We start from the raw sequence: 25,229 nt of genomic DNA on the forward strand, positions 1-25,229 counted from the left end.
TGGCAAAAAGGAAGTCATTCATTCCAGCAACTCTGCCATTAGTAGTTTGTTTTTTCATTCAACAAACGTTTATCAAAGGCCACTGCATACCCACTGGACTCAGGAGGTACATGGGAGAAAAGTCACATGGATGGTCCCCTCAAATACTCTATATTTCAGCAGGAAGACCAGATACTAAACACCTACAAGCATCATTAGCTAACTGTGATTGTGGTGAGGCCCGTGAAGCACTGCCCCATCCTAGGCGGCTGACCCAGTCACCGAATTAGGGGAACCTTTCCTCAGGAGCTGACTCTCCTGCTAAGTCCCAAAAGGTGAGTGGAATTCTTCTATAAGGGGGATTTCAGCAGAAAAGACCTGTTTGAAGACCCAAAGATGGGACAAGACACAGTGCATCTGAGAAACTAGCAGAGAGCTTGTATGAAGGCAATGGGCGGGCGCAAGACATTCAGCAGGAGGGCTCCCCAGACAGTCCACGTGGCACATCTGTGGGCCCACAACTGAAGGGCCAAGGCTCTTTGGACATCAGGCACTCTGTCCAGAATCATCCAAGTGCTGCTGTCCCATCTACTTTTTTTAATCCAAAGCATCCAGTGTAGTGTTTGGCAGAAAAAGATGTGCCGTGAATGTCAGTTGAATATTGAATAAATTAATCAAAAAAGTAAGCATGTGTATACAATCTCTTTCACATATTGGAATCTGTGCTTTGGTCCATTTGCTGCAACACTGCAAACTCAGATAAGTGTCTGGGCTTCTTGAATTTGAAAAGGCAGCCGAAAATAATTATTGAATTCTGAGTCACTATTCTCTCAAATTAATTCCCAATGTAGCATATGCACTCTTATCCAGCATTTCTGCTTTTTCTGTCCAAATGAAATGAGTATTTTTCAAAAGACATATGACAACATTGATACCGTATCAGATACCAGAAAAATTCTAAAATCTTGATTTACAAGAGCCAGAAGAGATGTTAGTATCAGAAGCAGCCAAAAACAATATTGATGATGGAAAGTAAGACCTTCTCCCTACAAAATTTTTCCACTCTTCACACACTTCTTTTTTCTCATCCATCCCCATCCCTGAATGCATTCAGCCAAAAACTTTAGAAATTAACAGCAAGATGTACATTTTAGACAGCTGATACTTTCTCATTCATTCTGTTCATGTTTTTATTCATCTGTTCCTATTTACTGAGCTGCTACCATATATCAGGCACATTGCTAAACACAAGAGATGCAAAGGTGGGTGTTAACATACTCTTTACCATCAAGAATGTTAGGAGAGGCAGATACATAAGTGCTAATGTGTCTCACAAACCCTCTTGAGGGTTTTTCAGTGCTATACATACCTTTTTTTTAAGAAACTTGTATGTTCTCTCAAGAAGTTATAAATCAATGTGACTAGAGTTAAATTTGATGACAGGAGAAATCAGTCAAAAAATTGAAATACTTTTCAAAACTATTTTCTATGGGATAATAAAATAAATTTCTAAAGAGAAACAAGTGGAGGAAATGCACAAATTTCAGTTGCAAAAAAAGGTGAAAATATTGAAGACCATACATTAGTAAATAATCCTTGAAAAACAGAAAAATAAAAGAACCTGCGACAAAGTAGGTATTCTTTCCTTCTCTCTTATCTCTTGGTTTATTAGCTACCAAGTCACATGTAAAGTAGAAATGGTACTGTTGAAGTTAAGAGGGGGAAATTATTTGGAGGACATCTTTGATGTTATAAGCAGGGAATTGTTTGAGCAACAAAAATGTCTTCGGATGGCAGGTTACGAAGGGGAAGGACTTGCTGGGCTTTGTGGTGCCCAAATCTTGAAACAAGTCACAAAAGCAGGGAGGGATTAGTGTGGATCACAAGATGAACAGAAGTTATAAAAAATATATATTTATTGTGCAGTTGAGCACTGAGGACCCTGAGAACAGAAAGACCTTGACTGGAAGTATCCATACCATCGGTGGGAGAAGACTGCCACTGCCCGCTCACATTGGCCTGTGTCCTCATACAGGCCCCAGACACGTTCCTCACAGGACACCTCCCTGCGAGGCAATTCCAGCACGAGTGGCATAAATCTGCACTTCAGATCTAGTCACTCTACAGCTAGTCTATTTTCCTGGTTATATACAAAAATATCAGCTTAGGTATGAAGATTATGGTCGTTAGAACATTTTTGAAATATTTAACTTCTGAAAAACATAAAATCTCTTCAATTTTTCATCTTCTAGAAAGTCAGAGAAGCAGATCCCTATTTTTTTCCTCTTGAGGTTAAAAAAAACTCAACTCAGTCCCCTATTTCACACTACTTGAAGTAGCTAGAATTTATTCTTTGAGCAAGTTTCCCACTAAACTTAGTCAAACACACCCACAATTGTTCATGTGTGTATAAATATACATGAGGAAGTGATTTATTGTGAGTGAAAATATGAAATCACCTGGAAAATAAAGGGATGTCTAATCATTTTTCAAAATTACCCATTATGAGAGCTCTTTAAATACTGAGTTTCTATGATGAGTTTTTATAAAATTATTAATTCATAAATATCAATTTACATAACATCACTACTCTCACCGAACTACATCCTCTTGAGCCTAACTCCAGGCCTTTTATGATGTGGAACATACAATAAAACCTAAATTACCCATGTAACTGATTATGGTCCTTTACAAATAACTAAACACAGTTGATTTTTTTTTCCCCCACAGGTAAAAAGATAACTGCAAATATGACCAAATAGCCTGGATTTTGAGAAATGATTCAATGTCAGACTATCTTGACTTTTTTCTTTGGAGTCAATGAAACCACAGCCTGTTGTCTCCTGGAAGAAGTGATGACAATCAATATGCCAAATGGTTGTTCTCTGAGTGGAAGTGAGACAAAATTTCGCTACGGGCTTCTTCTCTCTCTGGAAAGACATCTTGCTTTCCGTGATGGAGGCCGCCTGCCCCTAGCCTCATTCTGTGGGGAGATGGGAGTCTCCGTCGGTGCCCAGACTCAGAGGGTCAGAGGTGGTAATGTTGGCAGAGCAGAGATGGGAGTGCTGGTGGGGAGGCCTCCACGGGGATGGCGGTTACCAGGCCCTGCACTGGCACAGGGGCAGGGCAAGAGCTAAGACACAGACCCTCTGGGCCTGATGGGAAGCGACCCCTCCCTGAGGCCAACAGGACACCCAGTGTCACCAAGGGAAGCCAGCTGTATGGGGCTCCTCAGCAGCCGAGGGAGCAGTGTGAGAGCAAGAGGGGAAGGCCAGAGCCGAAGCAAGTGCAGACTTGCTGGGAATCCCTGGAGCACGTCTGTGAGCACACCCACAGAAATACAGGGAAACTCTCAAGGAGACCCATTCTAGCAAGGGAGCTAGTGGGAGATATTGCAGCAATTACAGGGATTCAGGGCCTTTTTATGCAGCCATTCTCCTTTTTTGACATGTGCCTCCAGATAGACACATAACTTGCTCTCTCACCTGCTTTAGGTATCTGTCAAATATCACCTTATAAAGAAGTACCACCTTTCTTAAAATAGTAATACACACACACGAACACACACAGTTCCCATCCTGTACCCTTACTTTAATTTTCCAGTGCACTATAACAATCTGATATGTCTGACACGTCACATATTTTATTGTTGGCTCTTTTGACTGGAAGCTCTGCAAAGTAGAAATGAATGCCTATTTCGGCCACTCTTTTGTTTCCACTACTTAGAGTAGTGCCTGGCAATCAACTATTATTTGTTGAAAAGGTAAGTAAATGTATCCTACACTGTGCATGGTCTATAGTCTCTCAGTCCTCTGTCCTATACCCTGTCTCTGTCCCAGTCTAGCTATTCCAACAGCCATATCTCAAACCTGTCATTGACCATAATCAACTGGCCACCCGGCATCTCTTTCATCTCCTAGCTTATTCAGTCCCTCCAACCATAGACCCTCTTCAAACTCACTAAACTCCTTTACTTTCTTCAAACCATCAATTCTTTCCTTCGAACCCCACTCTTTACTTCTGTTAGCTCAGCTTCCATAAAATATTTCAATAACATTTCTTGATCTATACTTTGGTTGTTCTGTCCTGCTGGATGGCTCAACTCTCCCCGTCACTGTGACCACACCTCACAGCTGCAGAGTCACACAACAGAGCCAATTGGATTATATTCTATGGTCAACCTCACATTGTTTCTCAAATCACCCACTTTCATTCCTTCACTTTCACCAGATGTCTCCTCCCAGTGTACAGAGAAAATAAAAGCCATCGGATGGCAAATCCATTGTCTTTTCTACAGCAAGCATGCAGGACCACTCACATCTCACACATTCTATCAACGGTCTCGTAGACCTGGATCCCATCCTCTCGTGCCTTCCGAGGAACTCACACTACCAACTACACTTTGTTCATATTCTTCCTATGAGCTCACTGGGTTTCTAGGGCTGCCATGAAAAAGTGCCACAGACTGAGTGGCAAACAATGGGGATTTGTTGTCCCACAGCTCTGGAGGCCAGAAGTCTGAGATCAGCGTGTTGGCAGAGCCGGTTCCTCCTGAGGGCCACAGATTCTGTTCCATGCCTATCTCCTAGCTTCTGGTGGTTTACTGGAAATCCTTGGCATTCTGTGGCATGTAAAAGCATCACCCCAGTTCCTGACCTCACCTTCACCTTCACTGGCTTTCTCCTGTGTGTTTATCTCTGTGTCCAAATGTCTATGTCCTATAAGGATATCAGGCCCACCCTCCACCAACATGACCTCATCTTAACTAATTACACTTGCGATGAACTATCTCCAAATAAGGCCACATACAGAGACATAGGGGGTTAAGGCCTCCACATGTGAATTCTGTCATGACCAATCCAACCCACAGCAGATCTATATCCACCCCACTGCCTTTTAAATAAGCTTAAACCCCTCCCCTTAAGAAAAAAATCAACAGAGCTCACATTTCATTCTAAATTCGACTCATCTCCCTATTCTTCCCTTAACAGTCAATTATTTTTATTGTTTTCTTTACCTGATGTCTCTATTTCTTTATTTCCCATTCTCTCCTTGATCCACTCCAAAAACTCTCCAGTAAACCTAGGTAAACAATGCCCTCCTGTAGATAACACAACAGTAACTTTAGTCCACAGCTTATCTAGCCCTCCCAGAAGCATGTGACAACACCAAACATGCCCACCTGCTTGAAATATTCTCCTTCACCAGGGATTAGCACCACCATTGTTTTGCTTTTACCTTTCTACTCACTTTCCTACTTTGTTTGAAATCTAACCAACTCCTCTGAAGCCCGTAGGTAAGCCTATTACCCTTGCTCCTGGATATCCTTTTGTTCTCTATATTCTCTTGATAGGTGAGCTCATTCACACTTAAGGCTTTAATTACTGCCCAGACACGGGTAATTGGAAATTGATTATCTCCAGCCCAGGTCTCTCCATGATTGCCAGACCTGTGAATCCTACTGCCTCCCCCTCCATCCCTTTGTTAGCACAGCGATCCTCCTCCAGGGTCTCCAGCAATGAATTGAGGCATCGTGCAGACTTCGCTAATGGACCATATACCAAAGCTGTTATTTCTTCCTTTAACTTCATCTTGTCCTCCAAGTGAATTGGGTTTAAAGTATTTAAAAGCATCTACAATTGTAATTATTGAAAATGAAACATTTATTTTAAGTGTGGTTGATACACAATATTATACTGGTTTCAAGTACACAACATAGTGATTCAACAGTTATATATATTATTCAATGAAAATGAAACATTTTACATGCAAAAGTTCATTAACTCCCATAACAATTCTATCAGGTAATTTTATTTATTCACATTTTGCAGATGTGGAAACTGGGCTTAGAAAAGTTAACTCCCTCCAGATCACCTAGATAGCAAATGATGTCTGTGTCAACCTAAATCTGGCCTCAGAATCTGAACCTTTAGACACACTATTAAACTCTGATCATGATCACAGTGTATATTGAAGTCATCGGGAGAAAGCAGAGAGCCATATTTAACCCTGATTTTGAGGAATTAAGAGAAAATATGGATAGATAGAGAAGTGAGAAAATCATGCTGCTTGAGCAAAGCAAAGATTAAAGTGACCCTGACATATGAGAGGGACATCAGAATCCAGTCCAGTGGACCAGAGCACCTATTGAAGATTATTATATAAAGGTGAACATACAAACTAAGCTCATAAGACACAATTTCTTGAATGCCAGGCTAAGAAGTTAAAACATGAACCTCTAAGCAACAGGAAATAAAGAGCAAAAATGCAATGATTTTAAAGAACATATTTGTTTGTACTGTCCTTTCTGATAGTACCCAGATCTCTAACAGCCATCTGGGTTCAGAGGTACAGTGAGGACATAAACTCCTCCTTCCTGAGTTATAACTGATAACTCATAGATAGGTACAGTAATGTGATTCTAGCAATGAGCATGCAGTAAAGGTGGTTATGCTTTTAAGAGTAAATTTCTAGATATCTGATAAGATTTAGAAAAATGTGCTCTGCTGGACCCAGTTATCTCCTCTTTTGTATAGTAATGCATCTTTTTCTCCATTAAAGATCTATGCCAGAAATTAATGAAAGATAGGGATGTGCACCATGTTCTAGGAGATGATGGTTAAAAAAAAATTCATTCTTGTGATGACTGCTTATATTCAGCTTCCAAAATGCCTTATTCTTACAGCAGAGCTGATGAACCAGGGGATGAACTTGCTGACCCACAGAAAGATTGAAATCATTCATAGATTGGACCTACATTGGACCAGGCAATTTGCTAGGGACTGGAGATATGTGGAACAACATGGTCCCTATCCTCACAGAGTTTATGGTCTTTGGGGAAAGACAAACACTAATCAAATAAATACAAACATACAAATTGATATTGGTGAGGGCTTAGAGTATATAATTCACTTAAGTGTGGCAGTTAAAATTTGTTTTCTTTGTTTCATGCCACATACCTTGATATGTGATCAGAATTCCTGTCTTACATGATTCTATTGAGTAGGTTCTCAAATGACTTATTTAATTTCATTAAGTTTCAGTCTCCTCATGTATAAAATGGGAGTAATAATAACAAATGGGTAGTTTTATGCTGATAAGTGAGAAGATTTATGTGAAATTGCTTAGCATTGTGCCTAAAACACACTAAAAATTAAAATGTGTTAGCTATTGTTACTCTTAAAGCAGTGCCTCTTAGGGATCTGCATCATTCATGCTTTGGGATACAGAATCTGATTGGTCTAATAGTTCTTAACTGCAACATCAACAATGTTTGTGCTAGCAATAAGTGTGCATTAAATATCTCATACTGGCAAATCATTGTATAGCTTTCTGGAGGAAGGGAAAGAAGGTGGCAGTCTGTTAACCTAGTAAGGGAAGTGGATATGGATATACTGACATGGACATAGACACATATACCAAGCAGGGAGCTGGAAATGCCAAGTGCAGCCTGGCTAAGGAAAAAGCCAGACTGAGGACCATCCATATCAGAGCACCGGAGTGACAGTCATGTTGTGTATAAAATGAGAGTTTCTATGGCCAGGATTCTCACCTGGCCCTGGTTGACTAGCTCACTGCACTTCTGTGGGCAATACATGGCTATTGACTCTATAAAAAGAGCTCTGCCCAGTACTCTGGGCGTGACATGGTGGCAGGGCTGCAAGGCTGCAGGAGAGCAGAGCAGAGGCTGGAGTGGTGGCAGCGCTGAGGACAGAGGCCCAGAGGATGGCTGTGTGGGACGACTGTGCAGAGAGGCCCAGAGGATGGCTGTGTGGGATGACTGTGCAGAGAGGGCCAGAGGATGGCTGTGTGGGATGGCTGTACAGACAGAAGGGCCCAGAGGCAGAGACCGGCTTGCTGCCTGCAGACTTGCTCTGAGTGAATGGGATTCTAGTGACTGACATGCCACCTGGAAATAAAGTTGGGTATAACCCTTTCACCCCAAGAACGTTTTGCTGTCATTTTCTTTGGTCACATTGAATCAATAGCAAGCTTGCCTGGGCTGAAACCCATTGGCAAGACACATGTCAATAGTAGGGAGTCTGACCTGGAGCTGGAGGCAGGACAGAAGCCCAGATGGAAGCAGAAGAGAAGACTGATCAAATGGGAAACCTTTCAGTTCCACCCTGGCCTCCTGGTTTGGAGAGTATCTTAGCCAGTGTCAACCTAGGGGAAAAATAAAAGATACGTGTTTCAGAGATGTTTCTATAAAGTCATTATATCCATGATCATCCTAGTTGCTTGATACCAACTTCAATACAAGATGCAGCCTAAGGGGTACAAAACAGTCCTAAGTCTCAACTGTTTAGGATTTCTTCACATCTCAGAGCTGTTGCTTTAAAAGTCTCAACCTGAAAACATGTCCATATAAAAACCTGTACCTGAGTGTTGATAACAGCTTCACTCATAGTGCCAAAAGCTGGAAACAATCAGCATGTCCTTTAATAGGTGACTACAAAGAGGTGAAAACGAATATCAAGTTGAGTTGAAAAAGATGTGGAGGAACCCTAAATGCATATTGCTAAGAGAAAGAAGCCAGTCTGAGAAGGCTACCATACTATATGATTCTAACTAGATGACATTCTGGAAAAGGCAAAACCCTGAAGACAGTAAAAAGATCAATAATTTCCAGAGGTTTGGTGGGAGGGAGGGATGACGAGATTGGAGGGGAGGAGCATAGGTGATTTTTAAGCCAAACTATTCTGTATGATACTGTAACAAGGGATACGTATCTTTATATGCTTATCAAAGCCCACAGAAGATGTAGCCCCAAGAGTGAACCCTAGTGTAAACTGTGGACCTTGGATGATAAGGACGTGTCCACGCTGATCAATCATAAGAAACGTACTGCTCTGGTGTGGGGTGTTGGCAGTGGGGGTGGCTGTGGGAGTGTATTGGGGGAGAGGGCACCTGGGAACTGTCTGTACTTCCCACTCAATTTTGTCATGAATCTAAAATTGCTCAAAAAAAAAAGTCTATTAAAAAAACACTCAATGGAAAGACATTGTGTAGACAGAGGGCATGTATGGGAGAAAGGCTTTTTTTTTCCTTGTTTTACCTTTTCAACCTTTTGAATTTTGCATCATAACAATATATTACTTTCAGTGAATATTTTTTAATAAAAAGTAAAAATAAATATCCACATCAAAGATGTTTGTTTGAAGTTTACACGTAACTAAATAATACTTAGTCCTTTATCTTTGGGGACATGTGGAAACATGACTGGCAACCTGAAGGCACCTACAAATCATTACCTCCATCTCATCACATGGAAAACAGACACAGCACAGGAAGGGCCAGCCTGCAGTCACTCTGCCGTGTGCCTGGAATGAATGTTTATCTGGCCAGGAAGATGCTTCCTCTCTCTCTTCTTGCTGTTTTGCTGCTGCTTTGTATCGCAGGTGCAAACAACAGAGGTGCCATCGGCTGTTCTAATCTGTCATAAAGGCAGTAGAGTTAGCATGACAGATTGTTCAAAATTAATAAACCTTGAACCAGTTGCAGTTTGAAGACCTTTACCACTTAGAAATGATAGTTAATCTTTATACTTGGTCACTGGCCTCTTCCTCGTGGCCAAGCCATGTCATTCAGCCTGGGGAGAGGTTTAAAGGTAATGCCATAATCCTCTGGTCTCCCAATAACACAGCCCAAGGACGCACACCCAGGAACAGGGGCCTTCTCCATTCAAGTCTCCAAATAACGAAATGGATATAGAAGTAAAGGTGAGGGATGACAATAATAGCTAACATTTACTGATAATAATGTGCAAGGCATTGTTCTAAGCACCACACAGGTATTAACTCACTTAACCCACGCCACCACCGTGTAAAGTAGATGAAGCTATTGTTCCCATTTTATAGATGAGAAAATCAAACTATGCAGAGGTTAAGTATCTTTCTGAGGTCACCTAGAAATAGAGTCAGTCTGTAAACTCTGGCAAGCTATATCCACTCAGTATAGAATACACCTGCCCATACTTCCCCAAGCACTAGGGTTTCAACAGAGAGGCCACGGCTATCAGCAGGATTGTGGAAGTTATTCTTACTCAGTGGTTTGAAATATTCTGGGGAAGAGGAGAAGCAGTCTGAAGGGTTCATTCTGTTCAGAAGCCTAGTGTTCTTGGGACATTAGAGTCTGCAGGGAGGTCTTGTGCAATAGTGTCAGGGCTTCAGGAGCCAGGATGAGAATTTCAGGAACCAGCCCCACATCTATTATTGAGACTTGGGTGCTGCACAGGGGCCTAGGTCCAACCTCAGGAGTAATCAAGATGTCTTAGGAATCTTAGAATACACCTCAAAGCAGCAATTCTCAAAGTGTGGTCCCCAACCAGCAGCTTTAGCATCACCTAAGAACTTGTTAGACATGCAAATTCTTGGACCCTATCTCAGGTCTCCTGAATCAGAATCTCAAAATGGGGCCAAAAGTCTGTTTGAACAGTCTTCTAGGCGATTATAATGTATGCAAAGAGCCACTGCCCTATAGGACAGCCCATATTTGATCCACGTCCTTCTTCCTCAGAGCACCCTGCATGACAGCTATTTTCTGGGTGTCCTTAGAAGAACCTGACCTCTCTGAATTCTGTGGGACACCCACCTGTGACAGTAGCACCTCCAATGAGCTGGAGAGAGGAACTTGGAGTTGAGTTTTGCCATTCCTCTTTTCTAACTATTCTGAAAGAGATTTCTCTTCTTTGGAAAATGTCAAAGGCAAACTAAATCATCAACAAGTTCCTTTTTGACAGGAACAAATGGCTGTGGAAAAATATTTCCAGCTTGGATGGTTCATTGTATTGAAACCCCAAGTCGCCCCAGCACCCTTGGCCATTGGTGGCACGGTGCAGGTTCCTACTGAATCAAAGAGAGCACAATGCCTGCGTGAGCCGATTATGCTGAACCTCTCCCAGACTCAGGAAACCCAGCACAGAAAATCTCACAGAACCTTTAGAACCTTCCCTTTTCCCTCATCGGTGAAGACAGCATGTTAAAAAGATGTGTAGGTGATTGTTCTAAGGATCTGTTCCACCTGCTCCAAATACAGGAAACTGCGGACGCGACTTTTGTAATAATGGAGAGTTTCTGGAAACACCGTTCCAAAAAGGATTGTGTTCCTCACACGCCCCCTTGTGGCTACTCAGAGATAATGCAATCAGTCGTTGATCACTGGACTATGATCTCACTTTAAAGCCTTACTCAGGGAATACGAAATCTAAGAATTCAGGGACTGGGGAGCTTGTCTTTCCATAATTATGCTTTCCTTGGGCCTTGTGGAAATCTATGGAGCTATTCTTTCTGACAGGATTGTATGTCCCAACTAAAGCTGTTTTGCAAAGAATAGCATATAAATATTAGCTTTTTGTTCAAAGAATTTATAACAACTAAGGAGGCTGCAAGTGCAAGAGGATAACTGTGTAACTGGTGGCTGTGTTTACATGGGCAAAGCAACATACAAGAGAGGTTGGATCATTTGCAGGATAATTCATCAATTGACCAACACAACCTATAAAGGAAATAAATGTACATGCATATTTGCATGTTTTGACATTATATATATTTGGTGTGTGCCCTGCACAGCCCCCATAGCAAATTGCCTCCTGCTGTTGGTTGTGTTCTGAAATCCAGCATCCTCCATGGGGCTATGCCACCCTGAGCAGGCAGGAGGTGGTGACTTTCCTAGCTCTCCTGGGACAGTGACACTACCCTCCCCTTGGCCCTCATTTTTCAACTGAAAAACATTTCCCCACCCCATTAACCTCTGCAAATATAAAGCCTTCCCTACTGACATACTAAGTTTATAAGTGTTATATTCCTGCTGGTCTCTCTTCTAGCTTTAGCAGAGAAGTCTGCCTAAGATAATAAATGCCCGTTACAAGATCTGATGTGCTGTGCAGTGTCTAACTAGTCACCTCTTACAGATAGTAAATGAAAGTTTGATAATGGGAAGATTACATTAATTATTCACGTTTTCTAATTGTCTAGAAATAAAAATCGGTTGTCAGAAGCTAGACAAAAATTTCCAGAACACAGAAACATGAGGATGAGTGAGGGTGTCAGGAAGCATGTAGGATTTAGGACAAGGACCCTGGTGCTCTGGGCTACTTGAGTGGGGCAGTCTTTTGCTGTCAGGGCTGCCCTGTGCATTGTGGGACACACTCCTGCTGTTTACCTACGCTGTTAGCACCTCCCTCAGATATCTCCTGGCATTGCCTAATGTCCTCTGTTGGAAAAGCCACCCTCAGTTGAGAACCACTGATTTATGAGGGCAATGCTGGTAGCAAAATTACTAAATAATGCAATGGGTTAACCAAGATGAAACAGAAGATAACCTGAGCACAGGGCACTGTGAGGTAGAGCAGAGACAATGGATTTTGGACTTAGTGAGACCAGGACTCAGATTGAATGATGTAACCTTAGGCCTGTTATTTTTCCCTGTGTCTCAGTTTTTACATATGTAAAAATAATAGCAATAACATAACAACAGTAATAATAATAAGGTTGCTCAGAAATCAAATGAAATAAAGTATAAGAAGAATCTTGTATATTGCTTACTATGTAACAATGTCAACAGATATCAGTGTCCTTTCCTCCACAGAAGTTTCTAGAAATAAAATGTAGTTTATTTAGGATACTTTAAAGGTGCTCTGAGAGACTGGTATAGGAGGGATGGAAAGATCCCTGTACTTGGGATCCTTTGTGAATAAAGTCATATTAGCCTCCTTCTGAGGAATTGTTCCTGTAGTACAGTCTGTGCCCATTCAAAACAAGGTGCAGCACAGATATCTTAGCTCTCCAGATCAATAATCACTCGAGAGCAGCAAAGCATGTAAGATCATTCCAGAAACAGAACTATTTATATTCCTTAAATGCCCACTTTGGTCTCTAATTTTCAATCAGAAAAGTACATGGAGAGTAAAATTCTCACACTTTTGTGTCAAGGAAACATTCTTGGTGAATCTGAAGCGGCAGAATGTTTGCACTATTATTTGGGTCTGATATATGTCCTTTCATGACCTAATGAATGCTGTGTTTTCAGATGACTCCTATAATGTTTCGTGGAAACCTTAAGTAACTCTGGGAACATCATCATTGTCCCCACTGTTCCTCAAAGCTTTAATTAAATCATTTACTTATATATTAGAGCAATCACCTAAAATAAAAAGATGTTAAAATGATTTTTACATTGTCACACATTAACCACTATGGCATTGGTGATTATTCATGAACTTCATTCCATTAAAGATTAGTTCCCCTTTTCCTGGAATTCCTGCACCTTAATCTGTTCACATTTCTGATTTTCTCCTTCTCTCTGATGTTCAGGACCCCTGGTTTGAAAATACCAGCCTGGAAGAGGATTGAAACTTTCCATTTTTTAAACTTCACCCATGCCATTACCACCACCACAAATTATTTTATGTTAATTATATGAAATTAACATTATTTGACTTTTTGACCTACAAGAATGATGAGTTCATATAGTTTAAGCTAAAACTCTATCCCTATTTCTCTCTTAAAATTCTGCTCATCCAATGCCACATTCCTCGTGGAATTCTCCACAGTGGCCCCCACCCTGAGACACCCTCCCCTTCCTAAAGAGACCTACTTTGCAATGTGCTGTTGACGCTTCCTCGTGGCATCGCTGTTGGGGGTGCCTCCTTGGAGAGCATTAGGCTGCAGAACTCAGCCAGGAGAGCTATGCTTGACTCCTGACTCTACTAAGTAATTTGCTGGGTGGTAAGTTATTTGGTCTTCCTAAGTCTCAATTTCCACACTTAGAAAAGGGTTGTTTTAAGTATTAAGATGATGGAGTCAATATTTTACATACTGAAGTAAAGTTGTTGCTGCCTGTAAATGACATGATGCTTTTATATAGAAAATTCTAAAGAAATGTGATACTGATGGGTACTGATGGAGTGTCCAGGAAATGGTCATCTTTAAAAATGATTGGTAGTAGCATTGATGAACTCCTGACACCATGCCTCATTCACTGCAGCCTCCCCATGGTTGTGGGCAGACCTTAAGTATTCAACAAATAATAGCGACACAGTGCTACAATAGCTTACTTTTGTTGGGCACTTACTCTATGTAGTAGTATGCTAAGTATTTTCCTTGTATTATCTCATATAATCCTGACAACAATTCTGTGTGGCAGATACTGTTATCATCACCATTTTAGAGATAAGGAATTTGAAGTAAAGAATTGGCTGAATGGACATGTCCACACACATACAGCATTAAAGACTGGAAACGCTGTCATCTGACGTCAGACTCTGTAATCTCACGGATGCTTCCCTGGTAGCTTCTGAGATGTATTGGAAAGGCCTCAAATTTCTTCCTAGTTTACAGAGTCCATGCTTCAAATAGGATATTCTTTGAGCATTGATTGTTATTTTTACTCACTTAACAAATCGATCATCTCATCTTTTATTTTATTCCATTAACTGCTTGATACATACTTCATTTGGGTTATAAGTATCTAGAGATTTTGTCAACAAAGCTGGGCAGTAGTTAATTATGGTTAAACTTAAGAGTTCAGTTCATGTCAATGACTTACCTCCTGGATGCACAGTACTGTGTGGGGCACTCAACAAATGTATATGAACTCCACAGAGTCCCTAGCTAAAAGTATTTATAGCTGTGTAACATTAAAAAACTAAACGTGACATTTAGTGGTAGTGCCATCAAAGACTCAAACACAATGGAACTTAGAAGGTCATTTCAACAAATATCACATAAATGTCCCTGTGTGCCCAGCCGGCACTCTGTGAGGTGCCACAAGAGTTGAACAAGAATACAATGTAACCCTGGGCAGCAAGGAACTTACAATCCTGTGAAGATAGTTACACTCACATATGCAATCAGATGATAATGCAAATCAACACATTCAATCCATCAATAAATATAGATTAAGAACTACCTACCTACCAAGTCCATGCTGGGAGCTGGGACAGGAATATTTAGGTTAGGCCTGGCTGTGCCCCCATGAATTATATAGTCTGAGAGAAAACATGACAGATTTTGTGGGAAGGATAAAAATAATATCACAGGACTTGAGTCAATGGACAGGCCTCTGAAATCAGAGTGGGATTTGAGGTTGATCTTCAACAAAGGATGATAAAATATCACTTAATGACTTAATCCCCAAATAAGACCATCAGTACAAATGCAGAATATGATATCATTAATTTCATACTGGTGGTAAAAGACAATGAAAATGATTACACTTTCAAAATATACGTTCATATTTCCAACAACTTTAACAACACTTTAAACATAGTGTTCCTACTCCATTTACTGAGAAAACTAAGGCAAAAGTAACATCAAATTTGAAAATGTTGCATACAAAGATTCTTCTAGAACTGTGTAAAAAAAAAAAAAAGTCAGGCACTATAGTTAAAATTGAGGTCTTCCATTCAATTCAAAACCTCAATTTTCAGACCTTAATATCTCAGACTTTTCAATCACAGGCAGTGGGAAGTTGGTCACAGAGAGCAGTTACTATGAAGAAGGAGACTGCTGATAGCATGCTTCTGGGGTACAACTGCTGCCCATCTCCTTTAAAATGGTTAAGTAAGCAATCCAAAGAAAAATATGTCGAGGGGTAAATTGCTAGCTCAGTCGAGATGAAAAGACCTGGGTAGGTCAAACTGCGTTTTTTCCCATTTCCTTTCATACGAGGGAGTAGTGTGAGTAAGAAGCCCGGCTACTTTTTCCCCTATGTGATGGTCTAGAAGTGCTTCCCACAGTATAATTCACATGGTATCAGGGATTATCTTCTTATCTGCAAACTAAACAAGATGAAATTTTGTCAGCACAAGTCTCCACAGACAAGATATGTCAAAAAAGATAAATTACATAATTTATATTTGCATTCCTTTGCATTTTTAATATTGTTATATTCTTTGCATTTATAGTTATATTTGCATTTTAAATATTGAATTCATTTTTAATTTCAGGGGTAAAATGATATGATATAATTAGGAATGGAGGGACATGGGACACTTTCAGATCCTTTGTTTTGCCATAGCTGCAATCAAAGACTTCTTTCCCTCCCTGATATCTGCAAGTACCCCAAAGACTAAAATAAATAAAACTAAAGTCTAACTGATTATTAATATGGTTCTATTGTTCAAATTATATTCTATTTGAATATATTCTAATATATTATTATTCTTTCCCTAACATGTGAATGGATTATACACCTCTGCTCTTGTGATGCTTCCTTGTAAGAGGCAAAATATGACCTCTGCCCTGCCATTAGGCCTGCTCATGTTAGTGGGTACAGAAGTTTCAAATATGCCAGCACAGCCTCTTGAGCTCTGACCCTCTGCCACAAGGACACCATGCCCCAGATAAAGGCTGCCCATTCAGCCAGGATCCAGAAAGGAGAAATCTCAGGGGGTGTACTACAGATGGCCTACAACACTGAGCAGAGCTGCAGCCAATTCACAGCATTTACATAGCAAGAGAAGTGAATGCTCATGTTGTAGACTGCTAAAATTCTGAGACTGTTACACAGCAAAACTGATGGTGACAATAACCAGCAGTTATCATTCTACCATACCATCACACTATTTGTATGCTATCAAGTTATTGGACAAAAATAATATGCCACCTTATCCTTATAACTGCCTTATATGTGATGATCAGAAGTGGAATAAAGGCAGAAAATAAGCTAATTCAAGAATGTGTAGTCAGAAAAAAATGTCAATATAGGAATTTCTAGCACCTGTACCCTCCCAGAAACACCAGTTGGAACAACTCTCTGTGCATGAAATTATCTTCACAAGAGCTACAGCTCAAGTTGAGGAGGGTAGGAAAGAGTCACGTTATCCCTATTACCCCTCCCCCAAGCCTGGGAAGCCCAGCGTGGAGAGATACACCCTGCCCATGGGGAGGGAGAGTGAAGCTAGTACCGATCTACACGGGGAACCCCAGCCCTGGCCTGCAATAGCACCAGGCTGACTCTCAAGCTCCAAGTTTCTCCCAGTGAACTCCCACAAACCTGGCTCAGGGCAGTTAGGCAAGAAAATGTAAAAGGCATCCAAAAAAATGCAAAGGAAGAAGTAAGACTGTGTCTGTCTGCAAATGACATGATCTTATATAGAGAAAACTGTAGACTCCAAAAAAATACTGTAAGAACTAATCAAGGAATTCATTAAAGTCACAGGATACAAACTCAACATACTAAAATCATTGCATTTCTGTGTAATAACAATGAAACATCTAAAAAAGAAATAAGGAAAACACAATTTACAACAGCATGAAAAAGAATAAAATACTTAGGAATAAATCTAACCAAGGAAGTGAAAGATCTATATATTGAAAAATTATAAGATGTTAATGAAAGAAATTGAATATATAAATAAATGGAAAGTTATCCTTTGCTTATGAGTTGGAAGAATTAATATTGTTAAAATATCCATATGATCCAAAGCCATCTATACACTCCATGCAATCACTATCAAAATTCCAATGGCATTTTCCACAGAAATAAAACTCCCAAAATTTGCATGGAATCACAAAGAACCCAAATGGCCAAAACAATCCTGAGAAAGAAGAACAAAGCTAGAGGCATCACAATTTCTGATTTCAAACTTTATTACAAAGCTATGGTAATCAAAATAGTGTTGGATTGGCAAAACATAAATCAATAAATAAACAGACAAACCAGGGCAACACAGTTGAGAACCAGAAATAAGCCCACACCTATTTGGTCAACTAATATTTGACAAGAGAGCTAAGAGTAACTGAATGGGTAAAGGATTGTGTCTTCAATAAATGATGTGAGGAAATTGGATATTCACATGCAAAAGAAGGAAATTAGATCCTTATCTTACATCACTCACAAGAATTAACTCAAAATGGATTAAAGACTTAAATGCAAGACCAAAAGCTGTAAAAGTACTAGAAGAAAACATAAGTATAAAGTTCCTTGACATTGTCTTGGCAATAATTTTTTGGATATGACACCAAAAGCACAAGCAACAAAAGTAAAAATATGCAAGTAGGACTGCATTAAACTAAAAAGATTGTGCACAGCATAAGAAACAATGAGCAAAATGAAAGTGCAACCTATGGAATGCAGTGGAAAGTTATAGAATGAAACCTATGGAAAATGCAACTTAGGGAGAAAATATTTGCAAACCATCTGATAAGGAATTAATATCCCAGTTACATAAGGAACTTATAGGACTCAGTAGCAAAAAAAAAAAGTCCAATAAAAAATGGTAAGAGGACTTAAATAGACATTTTTCCAAAGAAGACATCCAAATGGTCAACAGGTAAATGAAAAGTTTAACATAATTGATCACCAAAGAAATGCAAGTCAAAATCACAATGAGGTATCACCTCAAACCGGTTAAAATGGCTATCATCAAAAAGACAAGAAGCAGTAAGCGTTGGTGAGGATGTGGAGAAAAGGGAATCCTTGTGCACTGTTGGTGAGATGAAAATTGGTGCAGCCACTATGGAAAACAGTATGGAATTTCTTCAAAAAATTAATACTATAACTACCATATGATCTAGCAATTCCACTTCTGGGTATTATCTGAAGAAAATTAAACACTAACTCAAAAAGATATATATAACCATTTGATCAATAAATATGAGAGATGCCCTCACAAAAAAAAAAAAAAGATTGTATATCAACAATATTTTAATTTAAAAAAATTAAAAATTAAGCAACTCCTAAGGAAAAAAAAGATAACACCATGTTCATTACAGTCCCACTTCTGAATATATATCCAAAGGAAATGAAAGCAAGATATCAAACTCCCATGTTCTTTGCAGCTTATTCACAATAGCCAAAACATGGAAACAACCTATGTTCCCACTAATGGGTGAATGGATAAAGAAAATCTGATGTGTGTGTGTGTGTGTGTGTGTGTGTGTGTGTGTGTCTGTGTGCGTGTGTGTCTGTGTGCGTGTGTGTGTGAAATGCAATATTATTCGACCATAAATAAGAAAGAAACCCTGCCTTTTTGACAATCTCAGTGGTCCTTGAGGGCATTATGCTAAGTGAAATAAATCAGAGAAAGATACATACTATATGATCTCACTTATAGGTGGAATCTGAACAAGCTAGTCTCATAGAAATAGAGGATAGAATGGTGGTTGGCAGAGGTCATAGAGGGGAGAAAATGAGGAGACGTCGATCAAAGGTACAAGCTTCTAGCTTTAAGATGAATAAGTTTCAGGGATCTAATACAGTGTTGACTATGACTAACTGTATTGTATTCTTTAAAGTTAAAAGTAGATCTTAAATGTCATCACTACAAAAAAAGTAATTATATAAGGGAACGGTGGTGTTAACTAACCTTATTGGGTTATCATTTTGTAATTTATTTGTATCAAATCATGTCATATGTCTTAAACTGAAATATAAGTCAGTAATGTCTCAGTAAAGCTGGGGATGAGAAGAACATGCAACAGTTATTCTCTTCCCCTTGGAACACCCACAAAACCAGCAACAGCTCCTCTTGTCTGCACCCACTCCACACACACATACTCGCTGAGGAACTAGCCCCATCATACGTACCTGAACGTCAGCCTGTGAAGTGGCCTGACATTAGAAGGCAAAGAGCCAGAACTAATCTGAGTAAGTACAAACAGCACAGAGCAGCCCTGAAAAGCTAATAAGCAAAATGCCCATGACTAACATGACCCCGTGGCCACTCTCTCAGAGCAGGCTCCATGTCATGCCTATCAATTTTTAAGATAATATATATTTTATATATCCTACCTCTTGGGAGAAACTGTATTTTAAAACCTTAAGCTTCTCTTCTCCCAGTTTTAATCTACTTTATTTGGTCCCATCATAATTCCTTTCTATCAACTTTCCCATTCACATGGCCATGTTTATTCTTGCCTCACTCCCTACCCATGTTCTCAAATCTCAGTCAGTCCCTGCTCTTCTATGATGTCTATTTCAAGATCCCAGGGAGATTGACAGCTCCCAGAAATACCACTCACCCATCTGCTTTCTTTCCCTTCTTTCATAGTTGGGCTTATATTTCACTCTCGTAAACACATCTTCCTAAAGGCTGCAGGACCATGACAAACGTGACATGCTTGTAACTGACTGGCTCTCATCCAAGTTTTGTGCACTTGCCAATTTTAGGAAAAGTGCTGAAGTTGCTAAGTGTGTGTATCTGTGTGTCTTGCACAAAAATGCCAAGTACACTTCACTCTAGATGCGGAGATACAGGTAACTATCTCTCCCTCCCTCCCCACCCCCTCCTTTTCCTCTTTCTCCTCCTAAGCACCCTGCCTCCTCTTCTTTCTTTTTCTACTCCTTTTACTCCACCTCCTCCTTCATTTTATATGCCTCTTTTTATTTTCCTCCTAGCCTCCTTCCTCTTCCTCTTCCTGTCCCTTCTCCACTAATTCAAACCGCATCTCTGGTTACATTCTAATGGTGTTTTAGCTTCACTATCAGAAGGAAGTAGTTCATTCTTTGTTAGCATCCCAAGTACTGTGAAGCCTGTAGCTGTCAACACTTGAAAGATTTTTCTTTCTACCTTTTTTTTTTGCTTTATTGAGATATACTTGACAAATAAAAACTGTACATATTTAAGGTATACAACATGGTGTTTTGATACATATATACATTGCAAAATAATTACAATTAAGCTAATTAACACATCCTTCACCTGACATAGTTATGACTTTGTGTGCAGGGTGTGGACACTTAAGGTCAACTCTCTTAGACAATTTCAGGTCCACAACTCAGTATTATTAACTATATTCTCCAAGCTGTACACTCCATCCCCACATAACTGAACCTTTGTACCCTTTGACCACCATCTCCCCATTGTTCCTCACCTTCAACCCTGGCAACCACGATTCTACTCTCTTCTTTTATTAGTTCAACATTTTTAGTAAGTTATAAGTAAACCTGTAAGTAAAATCATACAATACTTGTCTTTCTGTGTCTAGTTTATTTCACTTGGCATTGATATCTTTCAGGTTCATTCGTGTTTTCACAAATGGCAGGATTTCATTCCTTTTTAAGACTAGTATTACACTGTATGCATAGGCCACATTTTTTTTATCCATTTCTCCATCAGCAGACACTTTGTTTCCATATCTTGGCTATTGCAAAAAATGCTGCAATGAACATAGAGGTGCAGATATCTCTTTGAAGTAATAATTTCATTTCCTTTGGATATATAACCAGAAGGAAGATTGCTAGATCATATGGTAGTTCTATTAATAATATTTTGTGGAAGTTCCATACTGCTTTCTCTAATGGATGTACCCATATACATCCCCTCTAAGAGTGTACAGGGTTTGCTTCACTCCATGACCTCACCAAAACCTGTTTACCATTCTTTTCATGATAGCCATTTATTTTAAGAGGTATGAGATGATAGTCTTACTATAGTTTTGATTTGTATTTCCCTGCTAATTAGGAGTGTTGAGCACATTTTCATACACCTGTTGGCATTTGTATGCCTTCTTTTGAGAAATGTCTATTTAAGTTCAGCCCATTTATAAATCAGGGGTGGTTTTTTTGCTATTGAGTTATGGAAATTCCTTTATATTATTTGTATATATTCATAAATATATAATATTTATATTATTTCAAAATACTAATATATAATATATCACATAAAATAATATACTATATAATATATATTAAATTATGTTTAAAGTATATATTAAATATTGTTTGTAAATATACATTTACATATTAACCCTTCATAAGATAGATGGCTGGCACATATTTGCTCCCATTCTAGGTTGCCTTTTCATTCTTTTATTTCCTTTGATGTCCAGAAGCTTGTGGTATGATGTTATCCCACTTTATTTTTGCTTTCGTTGCCTGTGTTTTGGTGTCAGATCCAAAAATTATTGCCCAGAACAATGTCAATAAGATTTTTTTTCCCTATATTTTCTTCTAGTAGTTTCACAGTTTCAGGTCTTATATTTCAGTCTTTAATCCATTTTGAATTTATTTTTGTATATGGTGTATGTGAGATAACGGTCCAATACATGAAGATATCCAGTTTTCCCAGCACCATCTATTGAAGAGATTCTCCTTCTCCTATTGTGTGTTCTTAGCCTCCTTATTGAAGATCAGCTGACCATTTATGTGTGGGTTACTTCTGGGCTCTAGAATAGAGAGCTCAGTAACACTAGAAACTTCTATGCCTAGCAACTCTGCTACTTACTTTGCTCCCCCATGTCAGTTTGGTACCATGTTTCCTAAACCCAAAATGCTTACCAACAACAGCTCTGTGCAGGGAAAAACTTCCAGTCTTCCACCTGTGTTTCTCCTTTACTCTCACACTACCATCATGCTCACAGTACTTCTTACACTTTTCATATCCTAGCTATTATGAATAATATTGCAATGAATATGATTGTATAGATACATCTTCAATATCCTATTTTCATTTCCTTTGACTTTATGTCTAGAAGTTGAGTTGATGGATCATATGGTAGTTCTAGTTTTAATATTTTGAGGAACCTTCATATTGTTTTCCATAATGGCTGTACCAATTTATATCCCCACCAATACACAAGGGTGCCCTTTTCTCCTCATCCTCACTAACATTTGTTATCTATTGTCTTTTTGATAATAGCCAGTGTATGCTCTTTAAGTGAAACTTTGGTAACTGATAAAGGATATTCAATTGTAGGAAAGAAAAACTTTTCCCTTCTTCCTTTCTAGGTTCCTTGGCAGATCTAATAATTAAATTGACAAAAGACAGATTAACATGAAAACAAATTTAACTGCATATATACGTGTACCCCAAAGAAATTAGGCTCTCCAACAGTCAGTCAGTTGAGGCATATATGCCATCCTGAGCTAAGGAGAAGAGGGTAGGGGCTTGTAACTTCAAAGGGGAGGAAGACAATTCACAGGACAATGAGAAGAGCGAATATTTGGTAAGCAAATCTTTACCATGCCATGCAAATAAGACTTTCTAATGTTCAAAAAAGTTATCTCAGGTAATAGCTCACTTCCTGGTACAGGCTCCCTATCTAGCTTCTTCCAAGCAGTTAAGGAGGGGGAGGTAAAAATCTCAACTTTAGACTGTTGGCCCTTAAAGATTGTCTTCAGCTCAAAATAATCTACATGCCAGAATGTCATATTCTTGGAAAGTCTGCTCTGAACTCCATCATATATGTCATGGAAACACCAAATAAGACCAAACAAAAGAGTGTGCTGGTTGCAAACCACTTAACCTGGTCCATTTGAAGGGGCAGCCAATAGGTCAAGGTTGAATGACACTCTTCTCAAGATCATTCCACCCCCGTTATTCTGATTGTATTCAGCAGGAATTTTTTTTTCAAAATGGATTATCTGTGTTGAGGTATTAGGGTGGTTTTTTGTCCTGATTATCTAGGACTTTAATTATACATACACACACACACACACACACACACACACACACACTCAACAGAGAGAGTGGAAGACCTCTTATTTATAATCCCAGCCTCTAGCTCTAACCATTGTTAATTTGGAATATACCTTGCAGACTGACTTTGTAAACTTATCCAAATATATACTTTTTAACATGTAATGTTCAGTAACTTACCAAATAATTTGCTAATTTCTAAGCTGGTGAAGTGAGCTTACCTTTTACTTTTTACAAAAACAAAACCATGAAGAGAAATTATGGATATTCTGAACCACTTACAGCTCTCTTTATTGGTTTAATAAATACATTTACATTGTGGTTTAAAAGATAAAGGAAATTCAGGCTCTAGGGTCTTATCACCCCAAAGGAAACTGGTAAAAATAAAAGCCGTAAAGATCAATAGAGTAATGAAAGTCTTGGTCTAATGACTTTCACATCTGTTAAAATAATAAAATCAAACTTTCAAAATCCAATATGTTAGGACCCAAACTCTGCTTTGAAAATTGATCTTCAGAGGAGAAAATGTGATTCTGATCTTTTGGAACTCAAATCAGAGAGACTTGGTGCTAATAATTGAAGACTTCCTTCCCACCAAAAGTACACCTAAGGAGGAAGACAAGAAATAATGATGATTTTGAAGCTTTGTAAAAGCAAAAATCCTACTCCTAAGCAGTTCTGAGGAGAAGTTAAATCTTGAACAATACAAAAAGTGAATGTAACAGTAAAGAAGTGAAGTGATATGACCATTTTTGACTGGAAACAGGGTGCTTCTCTCCTCCTGATGCTGGAGTTCTTGTTCATGGAGTCGAAGAATGAACTTTGCAAACACTCAAGGTAGGAAAGCAAGGTAGAGGCTTTTATTTAGAGATAAAGTAAGAGGACAGAACTCCTCGCTCACGCCAGGAGGGAATAAGAGAGTCCATGGTTGTGTTGTTATCTAGGGGTTTTATGCACAGTTGAGGATTTTCAGGAATGAGGGTTAAGGGCTAGGGGTGCAGACTTGTTGTAAAACCACCTGCCCTGACCCTAAAGTGGGCTGGGTTGTTGTCTGTTTGCTTGGTCTGTTTATATTTGGAATTCCTTACCAAATTAGTCTTTTGCCTAGGTTGCAGATTACTTGATTAGGATTAGAGAATGAAAAACAGCACATAGGTATAGTTAAAAATAAGCTGGGTCTTTTAGCAGGCTAAGGTGAATTTTACAATGTCTTGATCTAAGTGATACAGTGAAGTCACGCGTTAGGCTGAGATACTCTTCTTTATTTGCAGAACACTCAAACATTCCAGGCCAAGTAGCTCCTGGCATTTTGAGCTTTAACTGATCTCACTGAAGATGTCTATATTCCTGGTCCGGTATCTTCACCCTAGAGAATTAGTGTGACTCTGATTTTACATAATGCTTAACACAGAATTTCGATAGGGACTTCTTTGCACATTGTTACATTGTTCTGTCTGTAATTATCTTGCTTTCCTTTTTTTCCAGAGGCCCTCACCCTACTCTGCCTAAACCCATGGTCCCTGTCTCACTCCCATATTTATAAGAATCTTGTGTTTTTGCAAACCTTACAATTTCATGGAAAGGGTTTGGTTTACTGACTGTTTTGTACTTTTAGTAGTACTTAAAATTTTTTTTTACTCCACTGAACTTATTTTTCATCCAAAAAGTAGCTGCCTTTTGGGCTTGTTTTAATCAATTTTAAAATACTCAAATGTCAAATTAGTGGTGTAATTTTTCCATAATTTTTCCACATGTATGATCTTCCGAAATTATTTTGAACATGTATTATGTTAAGAAAATATGTTATGAAATGAGAATGACTGTGTTGAATCCCAGTTCCGATAATTAATATAAAGAATGAACTTAGGCTCTTTGTGTCTAGGGT

The sequence above is a fragment of the Manis pentadactyla genome, chromosome 3 (assembly GCF_030020395.1).
Source record: "Manis pentadactyla isolate mManPen7 chromosome 3, mManPen7.hap1, whole genome shotgun sequence".
Lineage (NCBI taxonomy): Eukaryota > Metazoa > Chordata > Mammalia > Pholidota > Manidae > Manis > Manis pentadactyla.